Source organism: Lygodium microphyllum, chromosome 18 (assembly GCF_053477565.2).
Source record: "Lygodium microphyllum isolate KBCC chromosome 18, Lygodium_microphyllum_v1.1.10, whole genome shotgun sequence".
Lineage (NCBI taxonomy): Eukaryota > Viridiplantae > Streptophyta > Polypodiopsida > Schizaeales > Lygodiaceae > Lygodium > Lygodium microphyllum.
Window position 1 is genome coordinate 45,218,061 of NC_141152.1, and position 21,993 is coordinate 45,240,053.

Sequence of the window (21,993 nt, forward strand, 5' to 3'; positions counted from 1 at the left end):
AAAATGATGTAAGCACCTATTTAGACCATTTTCACACTCATAAAGTCACCTCATGTAAGTGCTTTTTCCCTTCCCAGACCCTATGGAACACTACAATGCACTTGTAGGTAACCTGTAGTACCACCTATAGTAAGCTTCAATGTCTGAAAAATGAAGCTTTAGATGCTTGAAATGGCTTCAATCTATAAATACCCTGATGCTATCCTAAAAATTTTAGCCATGGAAGAAATCTTCATAATTGAGCTCCAATAGCTAGAAGAATGGATTAATCCTTGGTCATTCTTCATCCATTAGTACGTAAGCCATAGTTTGAAGCTTTAGATTAGAGAGACAAGCTACCTATGGAATCCAAAACTACCCTACTTTTTTTGGTACAATCTATGCAGGTTTGTAGTGTTGTACATGTGGACTTACTAGTTCAAATATTGACAATGTGATGCTCCTTCTACTCCTAAAGATGCAATGTAACGTGTCCCCTTGTCCACTTGTAGGACACGTCTTAGCAGTCCATTGGGAAGAGAGTCTAGAAAGCGCTACCCGACACTCACAAGGAATGTTACGGGGTTTGCGTTTGCATGAGCCTCGACAAATATAAACAGCTTCATGATCTTTAAATCCTCCATCCACTTGATTCTCTTCAAGTTGGTCTAAAGGTACGCAAGTCGGTGGGCCACTATGTAATATATTCCTGATTCACCCGTCCATCTTTGTTCCACGTACAGGGGTGAAGGATTGTAGATGCGGTCTAGAATATTCATCATGCCTAGCCTCCGTCAATAATCCGAACCACACATTCCAATCATAAACATAACCTGGAACACCAAGAATTTGTTCCATGCTTCGCGACTCTGCAGGCTAGCATCGATAAGTAAGTAAGGGAATGTTCTTAACGGCAACATTGCTCTACTTCCCCTCATTAAGTTCCCTTGTAAATATTAGATCCCGTTGGTTTGCAATTAATTCATTATCTTTTTTTGTCCCTTGAAGGGGAGTTCCCGCGGAGGCCTACGATTTTGAGCCACAGTTTCCTATGCACAACGCGGGGCTGGTATCGTTAATGCACGAGGATGGTGCACTTAGGCCAGTATTTCTTGGTTGCGGGAGATTACTTCAAATTGCTTTTGCGTGGGATCTAGAGTCGTTAATATTTCGTTGTGGAAATATTACATGCAAGGGATCGGGCTTTGTATGTTGTGAAGAAGGATCGTGTCAAGGAGAGAAGATTGGAGGCAAGAACTCCATGAAAGCTTCAACAATTTAAGGTAAAGAGAGAAACCTAGTTCTTAAAAGAAAAGTGAATCTCAGTTGTCTCCAACTCCAATTCCTTTCTCTTTAATCAAGAAAGGCTCTAAAATAGCTTCATTTTGATGATGATCTACAAAAATAGGAAGAAGCCCACTATTATTTTGCCAAGATCCTCTATGATGTCTTCAACTATAGTCATAGTTAAATGTAGAAGTTTGTTAAACTTGACATAGCCACCGAGATTTGTAACCACAGTCACCTAATCTAATTATAGGCACCATATGTAAAGCTTGAAAATAACCTATTGATTAGATCTAACTACTACTCTGATATAAAACAAGGCTTGCTCTAACTAAACTAAACTAGCATTTAATTCCTAAAAAGCATGAAATGAACAAGAAAGTGATAATCTTCCATTATTAAGATATTCCATGAATCCGTGTGGCCTCCTGAAGTACAAAGAATGTACAATATGTAACAGTTATTGCAAACTAGGAGTTCTTCTTGGATTTCTTAAAAAAATGAGCAAAAAGTGAGTAGATTGGCACTAAGGCCCCTTTTTATACTCCTAGAATAATGCAAACTATTTATACTCTACTTTCCCAATTATTTTCCTATTTACAAATTAATAATGGTCTCATTTATCCAATGTTGTCCTTCTTTACATTATAGCACTCAGCCCTAATGTGACCCTATTTCCCACAATAATGACATGTCAAAGAGAACTTATGATCATAAGACTTACTATATGATTTTCCGCAAGACTTAGACTTACCCTTATTGGGATATGTTCCTTTACCATGGTTATTATTTCCATTTCCACCATTTTTATCTCTCACTTTAAGTGCATGAGAAGTGCAAGCTACATGAATATTCTTCATGTTCAATTCTTCTATAAGTCAAGCACTCTCTACACCATTGGATTTAAAACATCCTCGGGAGGATTACACTCATAGTAGTGCAAATATATCCCATGATTCTAGTAGTGTGACAAGTAAGAATAAAGACTTTATGTTATCCTCAAATTGAATGTCCTATGAGATAAGCTGGCTAAAAATAAAGTGGAACTCATTCAAATGAGTAGACATAGGGGTGCTCTCCTTCATGCAAAGGTCCACAAGTGTCTTCAACCAATACAACTAAGATGCAAGACTCTACTTCTTATAAGGACTATATGTCTTCTTCCATATGTGATATGCACTATCATTAGTTGAAATAACACTCAAATAAACCTACTTAGACAAAGATAATATGATAGTAGACTTGTATAACTCATCAAGCTCATCCCAATCACCTTTATCTCAAATTTTTAGCTTGATATCCTTAGCTTTCAATAGCCTAACATGCTTTTTTTACACCAATACTTGCCATATTTGAGTCTTCCAATATTGGAAGTTATTACCATCTAACTTCTCAATGTTGGAAATAGCACTATCATTGGATGCATGTGAAGCACCTTCCATTATGCATGCAAAGGACTACCAAGTACAAGAGTATGGGATGTTGTAATTGTACAAAAATAACCACAAAACTTAGCCTGAAGCAAGGGTAAGAAGTGGGAAACTAAAGAGTATGTAGCTATCTACAACAAAGAGTAGGCACTAGAGTGCTCAAACATAGTGTCTGGTCTCATATAAATTTCTTAGAAACAATTTTCAACATTTCTATCTGTAAAACTGCAATAAATGACCATAGATATGTAGGCAAATAACCAAAGAAATGAGATTCCAATGCTAGGAATATATGGATAGCTATGATATCTAAAATGAAACTAACTAAGTACAAGAACTATCAAAACATACAAGGTGTTAGATACATAGATGCATATCACAAGTGTATCAAGCATCCCCACTGACAACTCACTAGCAATGATAGGTACAAGGTATTCAAGCTCAAAATCAAATCATCCCACAATCATGAATCTTTGTCATGAACAATATATGCATAAATCAAGAGTATGTAAAGAGTTTCCATTGATTCAAAGAACCAAGCTATGCACTATAGATACAAATGGTCCAACTCAAAGCAAATCCAAAATGCCCAAAATCTCAATGCATCAAGTACATAGCATCCGAGTGCCCAAAATACATGAATCAATACATACAGGAGCATATATCAAGATAATAGGCATTCAACCTACAAGCAAAGAATCATTTTATCAATGAGCCACTACCAAAATGCATTCAATCAAGCTCAAATACAAAGCTCTTGGCTCATCATAAGCATATTCAGGCATATACATCAATGCCAAGCATCAACACATACATATAGAATCCCCAAAGCACTTGTAGGCATATGATACATAGATCTTCACGTTGAATGCTTGTTGTCCAAAATTTGATATAGCAAAAAAATCTTCAAATGTCAAGCTTTTGAGCTCTTAATAGTCCAAGAAGCCTGCCCAAGCATCAAATGAACATCTTGGAATTACGAACTTGCCCCATAAGTAATATATAGCTCCAAAGCATTCAAATACATGATGTCCAAGTGTATACAACATACTTGTACCAAACTATGAGACAATGGCTGAGCATGAACTCTTCAAATGGATCTCAAGACCAAGCCCCTTAATGCTAGGAAGATTGCCAATGAGTTTCCAAGTAGTAAGGGGCCAAAGAATGACTAAGGCAAGAGCTTTCAAACCAAAGATACGGGCTAAAAAATTAGCACAAAATGCATTGGCTACTCTTAGGCATCCTACTACTACTTTTCACCTCAATGGTTACTAATCAATAATTAATGGTGCCTCTTAAAAAAATGTCAAGAATGAGCCTTGCTAAGGGGGGAAGTCAAAATATACCTTAGAAGTGAAGGGTTTGGGCATCCATGAAAGCTTAAAGTAAAGCTCTCTTCTCTAGCTAAAGTAAAGACTAATAAAACTCCTTGAAAGCTTGCTCCAATACTAATTACAAGATGGAGAAAAAGTGGAAGCATGAGCCAAAGCAAGAGGAAAATAAGAGCTATGGAGATTCAAGTAAAGAAAAAAGAGACTGGCGTGTAGGAACTCCAATAGTCACAATGTGTCACATGCCTTCCTTTATTCTACTATCATAGTAAGAATAAAGAATAAAGTGATAGTGAGGGTGAGGGTGGCTACCATATCTACAGTGTACAAGTGTGTAGCGCTAAGTACAAGTAAATATAGGCAGATAAGTGTATGTGGCCTTTAATCTCTTATAGAATTGACATAGGGGAGAATACCTAAGGGCTTGATTCTACTTTGATTTGATAGCATGATGAGCCATTGAGTAGGCTACATGCACTATAGTCCCAAATCCTTCATTGCCACATTAGTCATTTCTTCTACTTCTTCTCTCTCGCATAATCTCTAAATTTAGCCTTTATGCCACTACAAAGGGAAAGGAATTTGATTCTAGAGGTCTCAAAGTTCATTCATTTGAGGATAGCCATGGTTCCATCATTCTGATAATACTAGCTTCTAAGAGTATCTACAGTGTAGGTAGTAAACAAGACAAAATCCACTAACTTCTAGTGGGTTGCTAACTAAACATACAAAAGGTTGTCGATACACTAAGCATCCCGTGTATTCTATTGTTGAGCATCCATGAACAAATTCTAACTTTTGTGGTGGACTTTCACTAATTAAGACTCCTGAAGCTTCTTTACTATTTTTCGCTCAATATTATTAGGAAACTCCTCAACAAAAGCTAAATCTACCATCTTATACCATTTTCTATGATTTTGATTCTTTAGTTTTGTCCCAAGCAATCTTACACTAAAATGCAAGTCTATGTTGCTTCTATAGATAGAGGAAACAATTTGTCACATAAGGCATGCACTAAGATAACATTGTGCTTCCACCATTGGGGATTGGATCTTTTGAAGAAAGTGGAATTGGCTATGAATTCTTTTAATACTTTTGGAGTTCTTGGAATTTTACAATCTTCCGTTCTTTTTTTCTCTTCAATAGTCCCATTCCTTCCATTTTTAGCCTCTTTTGGGTGCTTATTGATAGTAGTTTTTCCCAGTTGTATAGCAAAACATGGAAATCTTTAGAGAATACTAAGAATAAATGGAAAGAATGATAAGACAATATATATTGTAGCATCAACATGCATCTTTTCAATCTCTTCATAGAGCCAAACTACAAAGGAAACAATAGGAACTACAAGAACATCTTCATACAACATCATAGACATAATCTCCTATGGATTTATCTTCAATATAACATCACATAGTCTCCATATCAACAAAAAAAAAGAAAAAAAGAACAAAAGCTCTTACATGCAATCATATGAATGGAATCAATCACATAAAGTTCATATTATAGCATTCAAGAATGTATCTATGTCTTTTTCTCTCACAATCTCTCATATACAATATATTAGCCTTTGAAACGTCTCTCTCTCTCTCTCTCTCTCTCTCTCTCTCTCTCTCTCTCTCTCCTCCAAAGGGTATGGCTGATCTTAAGCATCACCAAATTCACTATAGTGGCCCTTTAGAGCTCATCACTGGCATTGTCACTCCATGTCTTCACTTCAATCTTCAACCGGTACTTATTCATTTGAATGAGCTACTTTGAGCTTGTATTCTTCTCTTTCAAGGAATAAAATCTTTCCAAACTACACATCCATACAAAAAAAGCATATACAGAAGCATACATACTAGTCATAGAGACATATAGAAGCTTAATAGAACACCATAGAAGGTTGATAAAACTAAGCTTCGACCAAAACCATTCCAGCCTATCAAAAACCTTTCATTACATATTTAACTATACTCAAATTCAATCATTCACCACCTCAACCTCTCATTAAACCAAAAACAAACCAAGACAGATATAATTAGAATGTATCAAAACCAATCAAACCGTCAACAAAACCTATCAACCCATTACAACTTAACCAAAAACTATCACAAACTAACCAAACATATTCAATCACAAGAAAAATTCTCCAAAAAACTTTCAAAAACCAACCAAACCCAACAAATAATGCACTAAAATAACCAATCAATACCAAAAAAACAACAAAAAATAGCTTAAAATATAGGTATTTTCAACCCTAAATATATGTATGTGAGGGTGAAAATGGGTGCTTGGTTATACCAGGCAACTCAATGATTAGGTATTTAAAGTATCCACAACCTACCAATCAACTATAAAAAACTTTCATGATGTGATCATTACACATCAACTTTAAATATAACACCTCATATGACAAGTGACGCAATTTAATAAAATTATAACTCAAAAAAATAATCAAATTATCACAATGCAGGACACTATTCATGACATTAGTATCTCGTATGAGAAGGCAAAGCTACAATTGGACAACCTTAGAAAGATCAATAGCAAGTTGACACAAAAGTATAAATGAAAGAAAAAGCTAATTAATTAGAAAATTGTGGAATAGTGGCCAATGGAAGAGATGTATCAAAGCATGCAAGGTAGCTCAAAATGAAACCCTAGTGAGCTTGGATCATCCATTTAAAATATTGTGGAAGGAAAGTACATTGGAAAATTCTTTGAGTAATTCAAAGTTCAAGGTTATGAAGGAGAAGGTCTCAAACAAGTTCTCAACTATGGATGCACAATCTATTTGTGGCAAGACCAACATTAGCATAGGGACTTACTCAAAAATATTTAAGGATATGAAGGTTGGGTTTGGTCGTGTGCTGAAGAGAAATAGAATCATGCCTCTTCCTAGATCTTCAAAGTTATACTTAACACAAAGGTTTTGGAGCTAATAGGAGATCCATGTGTGTTCTTGGCATGGAAACACTAAGAGTTGGGACAAATTTGCATATGAGATTAAAATATATTGAACTCAATAATTACTATCTAGATCTCTGTAATGTGTAGTCGATAATGATAATGTATTATGATATGCTTGTTGAGGAACGTAGTGATAAATTGCAATTTTTTATCAAATTGGATAAAAGTGAGGTTGTTAAGGGAGTAAGTCTTGAAAGTGAAAGGTGAGAAGGATCAAAGCTTGCACGTGAGAGCTATGGCGGGAGAGCAAGAGCAAGAAAGAGAGAGACAAGAAATGGGAACTCCAACAACCACAATGTGTGGCCGGGCCTTCCTTTATTCAAACTGTCACTATAAAAATAAATAATAAGTGACTATGATGGGCGCCCACCAGTGTGCAGTGGCAAGTACTGTCAGTGTAGTAATACACGGGCGGCTAGGCGGAGGTGCCTTTACCCCCAACAACCTCCCACTTAAAGGCGAATCTGCCCTAGTGAGAGAGAAAAAAGAAAAGACAATACAACATGTGCACATGTACAACAAGATGAGGAAAAAGATGTCATCTCATCCAATGCCCATCAATCTCCTAAGGAAGACAAAGTGCTCACTAGTGAGGCTTTTCATGAGCAAGTTTGCAGGATTCTGCTCAATCGGAATCTTGACAAGGTCAACAGACTTGTCCTCAACGACCTTGCGAATGAAGTGATACCTCACCTCAATATGTTTCTTCTTCGCATGGAAGACTAGATTCTTGGCCAATTGAATGGCACTCATAGAATCCGAATATAGTGTAGGCATAGCATCTGTCATACCAAGGTCTGCAATCAAACGTCCTAACCAGATAGCCTCCTTGCTAGCCTCTGTGGCGGCAATATACTCGGTCTCTATAGTAGAAAGGGTCGTACACTTTTGCACCCTGGACACCCAAGAGATAGCCCCTCTAGCATAAGTAAACACATAGCCAGAAGTGGACTTCCTACTATCTGCATGTCCTGCATAATCAGAGTTAGTGTACCCCACGACTCCTGTATCCTGGCTACCATAACAAAGACACATATCTGTTGTGCCTTTCAGGTACCTCATGATACCTTTCACGGCATCCCAATGTGTCTTGCTAGGTGTAGCCATATAACGTGCCACAACCCCAACTACAAAAGCAATATCTGGACGGGTGGCTATCATGGCATACAAAAGACTGCCCACGGCTAATGCATAGGGAATCTTGGCCATCTCGGCCCTCTGCTCATCTGTCTGTGGACAATCGGCCTGTGAAACCTTCACATGAGAAGGTAATGGACAGCCAATAGGCTTAACATCCTGCATGCAGAAGCGCTCAAGGGCTTTATGAATGTACTCCCTCTGTGATAGATAGAGTAGTCCCTGAGATCGATCGCGCGTAATGTGCATACCAAATATATGGAGGCATGTCCCAGATCTTTAATCTCAAATCTCTTTTTGAGCTGAGCCTTAAGAGCATCTAGCTCCTCATGAGTTGTCCCTACTAAAAGCATGTCATCCACATAGAGTACCAAAATCAATAAAGAACCGTCATGGGCTTTCTTCCTGTACAAGCACGGATCCATAGCACTGCGGCTGTAGCCTTGCGATTGCATGAATGCATCAAACTTATGGTACCATTCCGTAAGTGCCTACTTTAAACCATATAGACTCTTCTTTAGCTTGCACACTAGGTGTTCCCTGTCAGGGTCTACAAAGCCCTTAGGCTGCTCCATCTAAATCTCATCGTGCAAGTCCCCATGTAGAAAAGCTATCTTGACATCCATCTGGTACAAGTCTAGGTCAAGTTGTGCAACCAAGGCCAAGACTAAGTGTGGGATGGTCATCTTGACCATAGGAGAAAATACTTCATCAAAGTCAACACCATTCTCCTGCTTAAAACCCTTAGCAACCAATCGAGCCTTGTATGCCGGCTTGGGGTGTCTAGGGGTACGTTTCAACTTGTACACCCACTTACATGGCAAAGCCTTCTTACCTTGAGGCTATCAAGATTGTGGGAGAGAAGGAAGGAGTCTCACTTGTAGCTTTCTTGCTTGCACAATGGGGGAATACACACAAGGGTGGAGGCTGAAAACAGTTTTCCTCTCTTCGTTGTGGAAGCCAAAAGAACTCAAGTACAAAGAAATAGAAGAACCCTAGATATGGGTCTCAAACCAAACTCAACTAACTAAGGTGGCATACTAACTGAGCCACGAACAAGAGTAGATAAGGATAGCTATCATGTAGCTATTATTCAGGGGCAGTGTACCAACCGCATCTGCCAACTGACAAGTCGGTGACATAAATACACAACGGTCACCCTGGCGTATCACAAGTGGAGCTCGATATCTCAACACTCCCCCTTGAGCTCAATCCCAATTCCTGCACACCAAGCAGGTCTCTGAACTTGCGCAGCTTCTCTGCACCCAATGCCTTCGTGAATATGTCAGCTACTTGATCCTCTGTGCTGACATAAACTAGATCAATAAGACCTAGTAAAACCCTCTCTCGCACATAGTGATAATGCACCTCAATGTGCTTTGTTCTAGCATGATAGACTAGGTTATTTGCCAAGTGTATACTACTCATGTTGTCACAATAAATGACAACTGGCCCATCTGTAGACTGATGCATATCATAAAGTAGCTTATGCAACCAAGCTACCTCACATGCAGCCATTGCTACACCCCTATACTCAGCCTTTGTGCTCGACAAGGCAACTGTAGGCTGTTTCTTGCTGCTCCAAGTGACTGCAGCACTCCCAAAAGAGAACACATATCCACTAGTAGATCGTCTATCAGAAATACTACCAGCCCAATCAGCATCAGTGTATCCATGCAACTGTATCTGAACCCGAGTCTCATAAAATAGTCCATACTGCAATGTGGACTTCACATACCTGAGTATGCGTCTAGCCACATCCAAATGTGGTTTCCTTGGAGCCTGCATAAACTGACTTACCAATCCAACAGCAGAGCTCAAATCTGGCCTGGTAATAGTCATATAAATCAAACTTCCTACTATGCGTCTGTACATAGTAGGGTCTTCTAGAAGCTCACCTGCATCTGTGCTCAGCTTCACATTCTGCTCCAAAGGAACTGAAATAGGCTTACAGCCTGTCATCCCATATTTGGACAGCATGTCCAATCCATACTGCCTCTGCAAGAGCTATATCCCACTTGGTGATCTAATCACCTCAATGCCCAAGAAATAACGTAGCTCTCCCAAATCCTTCATCTCAAACTTTTGCTTCAATAGCATTTTCACATGAAGGATATCTTCATCACTGTCACCTGTCATAATCAAATCATCAACATAAATGACAAGTAGCATAATACATTTCTCTATTTTTCTCACATAAAGTGAGAAATCTGCCTTGGAAATCTGAAAGCCAATAGTGACAAGATACTGTCCTATCTTGTCAGACCATGCTCTAGGTGCTTGCTTCAAGCTATACAAGGCTTTCTTCAACCTGCAAACAAACTCAGGATGAACAACATGCACATAACATGGTGGCTGCTCCATATAGACCTCTTCTTGCAAATCACCATGCAAGAAGGCATTCTTTACATCCATCTGATGTAAAGACCATCCCTTTGATGCAGCCATAGCAATGACTGCTCTTACAGTTGCCATCCTTGCAACTGGACTGAATGTTTCTTCATAGTCAATGCCATATGTTTGTGCATACCCCTTGACTACTAATCTTTCCTTGTATCTATTCACAGAACCATCTGCATTGTGCTTCACCTTATAAACCCACTTACAGCCAATTGCATTCTTACCTTTAGGCAAAGGTACTAACTCCCATGTAGCATTTGCTTCCAAGGCATCCATTTCTTCATCCATGGCTTTCGCCCATTTTTCTTTTCCCATGGCTTGCTCAAAAGATGTGGGTTCTGGTTCCTGTATCACTTTGACCATATATGCATAGTGAATGGCTGTAAATCCATCATATTTCAGCCTATCCACAGGATACCTAGCTCTCATAGACCTGTGCAAAGTAGGTTCACTCCCAGGTGCTCTCAAAACATCCCTGGTCTTCCTTACTCCAGGTGTAACAATAGAAGGAATACCCAACTCATCATCAATGCTCTGTTCTGAGCCACTGGATTCACCATCCACATAAGAGTGACCTGCATTCACATCAAACATGGGCTGATCAACCTTCTCTTTTCCTTTTCGTGATACCTGCATACCACTATCTGCATTGCTTTGAGAAGATTCTCCTGATCTCAATCTTCCTGTCCATGGCGAAGAATGTGAACCACTGCTAGAGGACGCTCCAGGTCCACTAATATTTTGTGACTGCTGCTGTGAATTCTGTGCAGCATTACCATTTTGTGCATCTACATCATCAATCACATTTACCGGTTTATACCAGCTACTCATCTCATCAAAAACAACATCTCTGCTCACTGTAAACTTACGAGTAGAAGGGTTATAGCATCTATACCCTTTTTTCTCTGCAGAGAGTAACCAATAAAGATGCACTTCTCAGCTTTTGGATCCAACTTGGATCTCAACTCATCTGGCACATGTACATAGGCAATGCAACCAAAAATTTTCACATGAGAAATATCTGGTTTCCTACCAGTATACCTCTCCTCTGGAGTCATCCCATGTATTGCTGCAGTGGGAGTCCTGTTCATTATATAGACTGCTGTAGCAACTGCTTCAGCCCAATAAAAATCTGGCAAGTCTTTTTCATTGAGCATGGCACGAGATACCTCTCCAATATGCCTGTTTTTCCTTTCTGCAATTCCATTTTGTTGTGGGGTATAACTGCATGAATATTGCTGCTTTATGCCATGCTCCTGCAAGAACTTTGCAAACTCATTTGAGAGGTACTCTCCCCCTCCATCTGACCTTAGGCATTTTATTTGCAGACATGTTTCTTTTTCAGCCATAGCTTTAAGGGTTTTGAAATGCCCAAAAACTTCACTTTTCTTTTTCATAAAATACACCCAAACTTTTCTGCTATAGTCATCAATAAAAGTGACAAAATAATGACAGCCTCCAAGAGATGTAGCTTTAGTGGTCCACACATTAGAGTGGATTAATTCCAATGGCTTCTTACTCTCTTGAACATGTCTATGAAATGGTTTCCTTGTCTATTTTCCAAACTGACAGGCTTCACATACCTTATGCATTTCTGCAACCTTGAATTTTGGCAATCCTGCAACAATATTTTGGGCCTGCATTGATTTAAGTCATTGTACATTAACATGACCAATGCGTTTATGCCAGATATCAATATCTGCAACTACACCGGTCCCATGTGCAAACATTGCTGCACTCAATTCAGACATGTCTGCATCCAACGTAAACATTCTGCCCTTCTTCTTTCCTTTTGCTATCAAGCGACCTTTATTTTTCATATCCTCAACAAAGCATCCATGAGGATTAAATCTGACGTGCAAGCCCTGCTCAACCATTTGACGGACAGAAACCAGATTCTTGGTGATATTCGGGACATGAAATACATCGGACAGGTATTTCTTTTTCCCATCCTGCATAGACAAGGGAATTTTTCCAATCTGCACAATAGGATGTGCAGTATCATCACCAGTCTCCACAAATCCTGGTTTTTCCATTTTCCTTGCATCCTCCATCCATTCTGCATGACCTGCCATGTGGTTTGATGCACCTGAGTCAACATACCATACATCATTGCTTTCTTCTGCACTTGTCACAGAATTGTTCATGTGCTGTACCATGAACAAATGCTCATTTCTGTCATCACCCTGTCTGCTAGAAGATGCATAATTCCCTTGTTGCAGTTTTCCATTCATGATGTCATTCTGCTTTTTATAGCAGTCTTTAGCCATATGACCCATTTTACCACAGTAGTAGCATTCAACATTACTGTTTGCATTTTGACCTCTTTGCCATCCACCACGACCTCTTTGGCTCCCCCTGCCTCTAGAGTTACCACATCCTCCTCCATAGGACTGGTTTTCTTGATTTTGCTGCATATTCTGATTTCTACCACGGCCTCCAAATCGGCCTCCTCTACCTCTGCCTCTACCTCTTCCAGCATTTGAGTAGAAGATAGCTTCTTTTGAAGTTCCTCCTGAAGAAGATGCACCACCATTTCTTTGCTCCTCAGAAATTAGAAGAGCAAACAGCTCCTCAAAATCAGAAAATCTTTCACGAACTGAAATGGATGTCCGAAACTATGCATAATCCTTTCCTAGACCATTCAAGGTCACAGAAACTAAATCATCATCTTCCACTGGCGACCCGATGGAAGCAAGTGCATCTGCAATCTTCTTCACCTTCATGTGGTAGTCATTGATGCTCATATTTTCTCTTTGCACATTATGCAACTCTTGCTTGAGCTGCATTTTCCTGGCTTGCGTATTTGTGCTATACATTTTTGACAAAGTATCCCATGCCTCCTTTGGCGTACTTGCATCCTGAATATGCACAATCATAGAGTCTGAAATGCTGATAGACAGCCAATACATAACTTTCCTGGCTCTCTCATGCCATGTTTTAAATGCCTGCATTTGCTGTTGATTGGGAACATCAGGAAGAACTGGTTCTTCTTCATTTCCTGTAACAAATTCCCAATATCCTTTTCCCATAAGGAAATTCGTCATTCTAAACTTCCATGCTTGGAAGTTGTTCTTGTCAAGCTTTTCAGTGATAATCTGTGAAAGAGAATCATATGCCATTACAGAACACTGCAAAAAATTTTGTCACTGCAAAAAACACAGCTTCACCCTCACAAGGGAAAATCTGCAAAACTAGCGAAAGTGGTATTTGACCACACAGTCACTTCCTAGTGACGATTTTACATCAACAGGCAACAAGGATGATTCTGTAACTCCCAATGTCTCTGCGCACAAGCATACGATGCAATTTCTACAGTAACTTTTCACCGACCTGTAGAACAGTGGCTGCACAGCATAAAACTGGGCCTTTTTCTAAGTGCGTGCAAAAAACTTCCGCCTCCAAAACAGGCCCCGAAATGGCCTCAAATCAAAAAAACAAGGTCGCCAAGGGCTAAAGCCCTTTCCCCGCAGCATATACTGCCCTCTTGCTTCACCGCGAAGGGCGTCTCAACCTGAGACAATGCACTCCTGCACTTTCCGGTTGTGCTACCTGCAGAGATCTGCTCCCAAAATAGAAAATGAAAGCAACACTGCTCCTCTTACCAGAACACCGAGAGCTTGGCTTGCTTTCTTGAGCTCCTTACCACGAACAAGGCTCTGATACCATGTCAAGATTGTGGGAGAGAAGGAAGGAGTCTCACTTGTAGCTTTCTTGCTTGCACAATGGGGGAATACACACAAGGGTGGAGGCTGAAAACAGTTTTCCTCTCTTCGTTGTGGAAGCCAAAATAACTCAAGTACAAAGAAATAGAAGAACCCTAGATATGGGTCTCAAACCAAACTCAACTAACTAAGGCGGCATACTAACTGAGCCACGAACTAGAGTAGATAAGGATAGCTATCATGTAGCTATTATTCAGGGGCAGTGTACCAACCGCATCTGCAACTGACAAGTCGGTGACATAAATACACAACGGTCACCCTGGCGTATCACGAGTGGAGCTCGATATCTCAACAGAGTCAAGGAAACCAAATCCCAAGTCTAATTCTTATGCAATGAGTCAAGCTCAGACTACATAGCCCTCTCCCAAGAGTGACAATCACCTCGGCGCATAGCCTCATCATAAGTGAGAGGCTCTCATGCATCTGTAACTAGTACATAATCCATAGAGGGTGCAAAACGATCAGGAGGTCATCTATCTCTAGTAGAATGCCTCAATCCAGGCTCTGCTGCCTGACTGACATCTAGTCTAACATCAGCATGTCTAACATCTAGGCCATGAGCATCACGTGATACTGCACGTTGTCTAGCTGGCCATGGATCGGGGGCTGTAGGGGAGCAGGTGGCCCCTCCTAAAAGATAACTTTGCGTACCTCAACCACTTTTTTAGGTTGCATATGCATTTTGTCCTCATGAAAGATGGCATCATGGAGCTGCAGATCACTTTCCGCGCCTGCAAATCCCATAGATGGTAACCCATCTCTCTTGCATATCCATAACAAATGAAAATGCATTTGACACTCTTAGGATCCAGCTTATTGCGTTTGTCCTTGGGCACATGGCAGAAGCCCATACCTCCTCTACAACCTAAAAGTCAATGCCACTACTAGGCAACCTGTTAATGAGATGCACTACAGTAGTAACTGTCTCATCCCATGGAGGGGAGCTTCAAGCTCTACCCCGAGACCTACGGACCACTTATTGCTCAAGTGTTTCGAACCGAGCGGCCATGGCTACCTCTCACATAGTCGACGTGCACTACCTACCTTACGGGTGTAGTGAGCTTACCTTGATGCTCGATCGAGTACCCTCCTCTTTCTTGCACACCGGTAGCTCCACGATCCTTGAGGCAAGCTCAACCAACCTCAATCCCTCTCCCATGAGCTTTATCCTCCATAGCCACGCGTGAGACAAGAGAAGAGAAGAGAGGAGGAGAAGATGAAGAGAGAAGATGGAGAGCTTCTTCTCCAAGATCCCTCACTCTCACACAATCACTCCCTCACTCCCTCACACTCTCTCAATCCCTCTCTCAAGCACAAGCAAGAAGGCAAGAAACAAGAGAAGAAGACGAAGAAGCTTTTACCACACACAAGAATGAGCTTTCCATTCACTTTTCAACTTTATATACATGCCCTAATTTCCATGGGCGGTCATCCCCCTTTTTTTTCATGGCCAGCCATTAGCCTAGGCCCCTTTTCTCATTGTCCTTCTATCTTCCTAGCTTCCTTTTCACCGCCTGTCTCTACATTTACAAATTGCATGGGTGAGATCCCGGCACTCTTTTACAATATTTCAAGGTGCATCTTTTTATTTTAAAATGCGCCTTTCCCCTTTTGCATTTGCCTTGGACTTGTAAGGTTGCCCTTGCGCTTTTGGCCTTTTCTCCTCTTCTTTCTTCAGTCGGGCTACCTTTTTTCCGCCTTTGCCCTACATCTTTTCCACTTGCTTTTGCTTTCTTCGTGTTGGGGTTAACATTACCCCCCTCCTAGACGAGTGCCAGTCCCATGGCACTATGGTGGAAAGTAGTGGGATAGATTATGCTATTGCTAGGTGGAATTGGTGGGTGGATGACACTGAGGCTTGTGAATGAGAGGTGATGGAGGTTGATGACGATGACCACGAGAGATTCCGGTGTGCTTTAGGCTTCCTAAAGATTCTTGGCATCTTTCACACTGTTCTGGCGCCCCTATGGAGCCGGTCGTCTTTTGAATATCCGAAACGCTTGAAGCAATAAGCAATCCTTTAGGAGGATGTTATTGGAGGGATTTATTCTGAGAGACCCCCCGAACGTTGTTTGCCTTGAAAAGCCGTGGCCTGGGCTGAAAACCCTTGTCTGGGAGTAGAGGATCTTCAATTTTGAGTTGAAAGTCTTCAGGCTTGTGATATCAATAAGCAATCCGTAGATCTTGAGGCGGTGGGCATGGATCATCGGACAATGAGGTTCCAAGATCTATGCCAATGGCAGCCCATCAGGGGGTGTTCCTTCTTCTTGATGTGGTTCAGTCATGACAGCCATCAATAGGCGAATGATTGGCAACATGAAATCGGTTGAGCCATTTAAACCTTCGCAGCGAAGCTCCTGAAGTTGCAGTAATGGGGTCGTGTCCGACTCCTGGAAAAATTCCTTGTCATTGGAGGATGTAGTAGATGATCTCCTTCAACCAAGCATCTCATTCTTAAAACATGAACATAACCTGCAAGAAAAGTGGTGCACTTCCTAGGGGGTGTGTCTGTCTCACTGTGCAGTGCATGGTGCCCGTGCCAGTGGAACTGGGAGATGGGTCTAACCTTGGGCAAGCCCTTGGTAATGTCCCACACTTGAGGACCCAGTTCGTGCGGCGTTGGAGGTGCGGTGCAAAAATTAGGGTGACAGGTCTGAAAGTCCTGCCCTTGATGTACCCTACCTAAGTGTGAAGTGGGGGCGGGGCTAGAGAGGACTCTAGATGCAGTGAGGGTGGTGCACCATAAGAGTGAAGGAAGACTGCAAGCACCCTTTTTTTTTTTCTTTTTTTTTCTTTTTGTTCTTTTTTTTTTGGAATGAGAGAGAGTACATTGGGCAAGGTATGGGGCACCTATTTAGTCGCGGGGCGGTTGCAAGCATTGTGATAAAAATGCGCAACTTTGTAGGTATTCTTTAATACCGGCTCTAGCTCTCAAAGGAGTGGTGGACAAAAAGGGGTGATTACACCTTGCAAAACAGGTGTCACTCATATTTTCTAATAGCTTTAAGCAGAAGGCAGGGAGGAGAGTAGTGCGCATCATCAACCTCGTCATGTATCTACTATTTATTCCTAGGTTAAGATCAAAAAAGAGTGGAGGGAGATGGGCTTCCTCTGCTGCAGGTTTCTGGAGTAGCAGGAATTTGAGAAGTCGAAGGTAATTACAAGTGGTTAAGAATGCAGGATCGGGGCAGGAAGAGAAATCTACAAGAAAACAATTTATGGAGGGAAGTATATCTTCTACCCTAAATACTAAGCACTCCTCCGGGCTTCTAGAATTTGCATTCTAGATTTTTGGGAAGTCATAATCCCCATGTAAATCTCTGTCGTAGTCCACTCCATGCCTACGGGGGTAGGGCATGTAGATGGGATCGTTACGCTCTTCGAGGAGGGAGCTACAAAACGCGGTCTAGGCATCAAAATTGGTGTCCCAAATCCTCCTCCGCCATTTTGGTTGTGCCTCATAGCCTTGGATGGATTTGGGAACTAGACTGACCTTGTCTTCCCAGTATTCTCGTGGCTCTTGTCTCCACATGGTCATTATCATGCTTCTTTCTTCCATCCATCTGGTTGTGAGTTCATTAGCCAAATCTTTGATCTTGGCTACGACTCCTAAAGGCAGGGCCCGGTCCAGGGAGCATGGAAAAGCGAATGAAAGCTCGAACGGCCTCTTATGTAGCTCCCGCTGGCGCTAGATGACCAACTCCTGGGGCCAATCTACAGGATGTGTATCATTTCTCAGTGGCATGGGCTCCTCAGGGAGTTGTCGTGGAAGTATGCGCACTCGGCATTGGGCCTCCTCAGCTAACTCTTGCCTCCTTCTCCTTGCTGCAATTATGTGTTCAGGTAGCTCGACATCGGCAGGTTCCTCCTGTAGGATCTCGGGTTGAGGCAGACTCGGCATCCTTTGTGGCTGTTCGTCATCATCTTGCTTGAAGTCCGGGCCCTCTTCGACATTTCGCTCAACCACAGGAGGAATGATTGGTGGCGGTGGCGGTGGCTGCTCCTGCTCCTGAAAGCCTAACTCCTAGAGCTCCGCAGTGGAAAGGCCTGTACAGCGCAAGTAGTAGAATTGTTGCTTTTTAGTTATTCCTGTACTTGTTGGAAGCTCCCACTCTTGAAGACCGTATCTTAGCGCCCGGGTGCTTAGCTTCAACTTTCTTTTTACCTGTTCCACTGTATCATCGCCCTTGGCTTGCGTCACGTAAAGCACTGTGTTGAGAAAGGCCTGTCACTAGGTCTTAGTGGTTATCTCTGCAGCCTCAACCCTACCTTCGGCCAGCATTCTTTCACATTCTGCCACCGCCAGGCATTCTGTTAAGTCCCTTACCTTGTCAAAGTTTTTCCTTTCCCACTCCATGGCTCTCTCCTCCATCCTTTGCCTTTGTTCCTCCAGCTGGCTTGCCACGGTGGTTACTACCTGTTGCTGCTCATTTGATAAAAACCATAACTGGTTTCTTTCTCTTAGTTTCTGAGCGAGCTGTTCTTCAGCGATCCCTCTTGCTTAATCAACAATGTTGAGCCTGTGGTGCACTTCGGCCAGGATTTCTAATTTCTCTTATACCGACTGTTCTTGGCTCTGGATTTCAGCGAGAGAAATAGCCTTTTTTTATTAAAGGTCATGGCCATGAGGGCTTCCACGTCTTCCTGGGAGGTCTCCAGCACATCTTGAAATCTCTACACTTCATCCTGTAGCCGTTTTGCTTCAACTGCTGAGACTCCTGGCCCTTCATTTTTCAGGAATTCGATTTCCCTTATTAACCTATTCTGCTCTTCTTGCTCCTACCATGACTGGGGCTCTGTGGCATGTTCTTGTGGAACAGTGGCTTTGCCTTCCTGAACCTCCCGGTAGAGCTTTTCCACTTGGGCAACCCTTTGTTGTAGATCACTGTATTGCTACATCAGTAGTTTTAGGTTCCTTTGTTCTGCCACCAGGCTCTGCTCCTCGTCCTCCAGCCTTTGCCTAAGGCGGCTTTCATTGTTTTGGGCTTCCTTCATTTTTTCTGCTAGCTGGTCCTGCAGGGCCTTTATTTCTCTCCGTCTGTCGGCTTCCTGCCTTGAGACCTCTAGCCTGAGGGCTGCTAATGCTTCCTTTTCCTTCTCTAGTTCCAACAGGGCCACCTTCTTCTCTTCTTTTGCCTTGTCCAGTTGTGTTAGTAACTCGGCCACATATGCGTCATAGTCTGCGGCAGGTATGGGAGTATTGGGTGTGGTGATCGATGCCTCCAGCCTTTGTCGTTTGGGATCTTGCCGTGACTCTGCATCTACGACCTCGGGCGGTGGGCCTTTTCAATCTAGTTTCAGGGACGATTTCGACCACCTTGCTCATGAGCATCTGCACCATGGTCATGAGTTGTGCCGTGTCGAGGGGAGGCATGGGTTATACAGTAGTTACAGTCATAGTTTCAGCCGTTGTCAGCACAAAGGAGGGAGGGAGTGGATGTAGGAGGGACTTGCCCTTGCCTACGACCACTGGTGTTGCTTCCACACTTGCACCGGCTTCGACTTTATGGCCAAGGCTTGCGGGTTTGAGTTCTCCACCCCCATGGGTCTCTTCCATCGATCTTCGTGTAGCTTCCGCCAGTTCGGCCAATTTCTTTAGTCGTTGCTCCTCGGCTTCTTCCTCTGCCCTCTTTTTCCTGTCCTCTTCTGCCTTCTTCGACTCCTCTCTTATTCTGGCAAGCTCCTCCTCCTCTTTCCTCCTCCTTTCTTCCTCAACCCTTCGAGACTCTTTTTGAGCCCTTTTGATGTCAGTCCATTCTTCCTTACTTAATTTCTCTTTCTTCTCCTTCTGTCTCCTATCACTTTTGCTTTGTTCTTCGGGTTTGCTAGCTCGTGGAGGCGGCACCTCTCCTGCTCTCCCTTGTCGCTTACTGTTCTTTCGCTTGATTCCCCTCCTTCATGGTGAGGTGGGCTTTGATGCGCAGCTTCCTCATCCATGACGCCCTCATCCTTTATTGCTTCGTCTATGATGGATGTCTAGATACCCCCATATCTGATAGTAGCTACCTTTGATGCAGGTTTCTTTCTTGCGGAGCGCGCGGTTGAGGCAGGGGATTCTCCTCCTATGAGTGCTTCCGCCGGAGTGAGGAGGGCAGCCAAACTTTGAATGGTCTTTAGTACAAATCCATTCCAGTCTATTTCTTCAGGGGCTCCTGCTGCTATGCTTTCCAACAGTGGGACCCCAATCCTGTTCATCAGCGCATTGTACCGTTGGCCCGAGAAGAGGGTATGGATCATCTTTGCTTGTAATTTCACCGCTGGGTCCGGGATGTCAGCCAAGCTGATTCCATCCACAATATGCACCACCTCTTTCTTGACCCCCAGCATGGTGTAAACATCTCGTCTTGGCCTTCTCTCTTTCTTTGGCACAAGCCCCAGGGCCTTTTCTATGATTGTTGCATTGAGGGGCACTTCGATTCTTCTTTCTTGCTCCCCTGTCCTTACTGTGACAGTGCCACAGTTTCGGCTCTTGTCGAAGTTCCTCAGGAAATCCGCACACATGCTGTAATCCACAGCCTGCCCCACCTTCTCCACGTACTTGTGGAGGTGGCATCTGTCCACCAAGTCTTTGATCGCGGGTTTCTCCAGGATGGCCTCGTCTAGATTCAGCGTGTGCTTGAAAGTGAACTGACTGAATCCACGCGTCTCGATGCTGATGCCGAATTTGGTCATTTCCTCTTCATAGAATGGGAGTTTGCCCCCTTTGTCCTATCCTGCCATGGTGGTGACCTGTCAACACACCATGCCAATATTAATTTCTAACAATCGGCTTATTTCTAATCAGAACTAAGTTTGAGAGAAAAATATATGTGCCCAAAATGGGTACACTTGCTTGGAGGCTTGACCATTGCTATTGTTTTACTCTGCAATATTCTTCCATAGAAACTTACTTAATTATAACAATCTGCTAGCTAGATAGCATAACTTTTCATTTTTGCTCTACTCTTGCTCACATTGCTTCCCCCTCTATTGGGGATCTTTCAAAGAATCCTTCCTAGGATTAGCACAGGAAGGACGAGGTAAGCATTGTTTCGCGTGGGTTGACTTACCTAGCCAATAGCCAATCATAGAAGCTTGGATTGTATTCGAGTAGGGCATGACAATCAAGAGTAGATGGTTGGATGGAGACTTGGGAAATTTAGGGCAAAATGTCATGGAAGAGATCTCCAATATTGAGGTGACTAGCAACATGTAATTCCTCTTCGGTGAGGAATTGGTCAATGTAGGGGTGGGCGAGCACATGGTCGTCCAAATGCTGATTACAGGTGATGGCCAAGACCCTAAACAAGATAGGTGCCACATAAGTGGGGTCATATTCGATAGTTTTAACTGCCCTGCATTGCTCAACATTGGTCATTATGCGACAACCTTTTTTCTCCCATTGGATTCTTAGCGCGTAAACCACTGCTGCAAGAATGTGGAAGGTGAGCTTGCCATCTGCTTGAGCTCTTGCAACTCCTGTTCAGGAGCAGAACGAGGAGGCTTATGATACAAAGTGATAAGTATTCTGAGGGCAGCTTGATCCTTCGAGATTTCATCATTTGCTATCAGTTCGGCAGCAATTTTGGGAACTTTAGTGGTCATAAGTTCATATTCCTCCCAAGTGCATGGTAATGCACAAACATCTGAAGCAAGCATTTCGTCAAGAAGGCCTAGGTCTAGCCTCTCGTAGCTTCTAGCAAATGTGGTGAAAGTTTCGTCTAACATTTTAATGCAAGTTATTAAGTCATCCCGAGAAGTCGTGGCAAG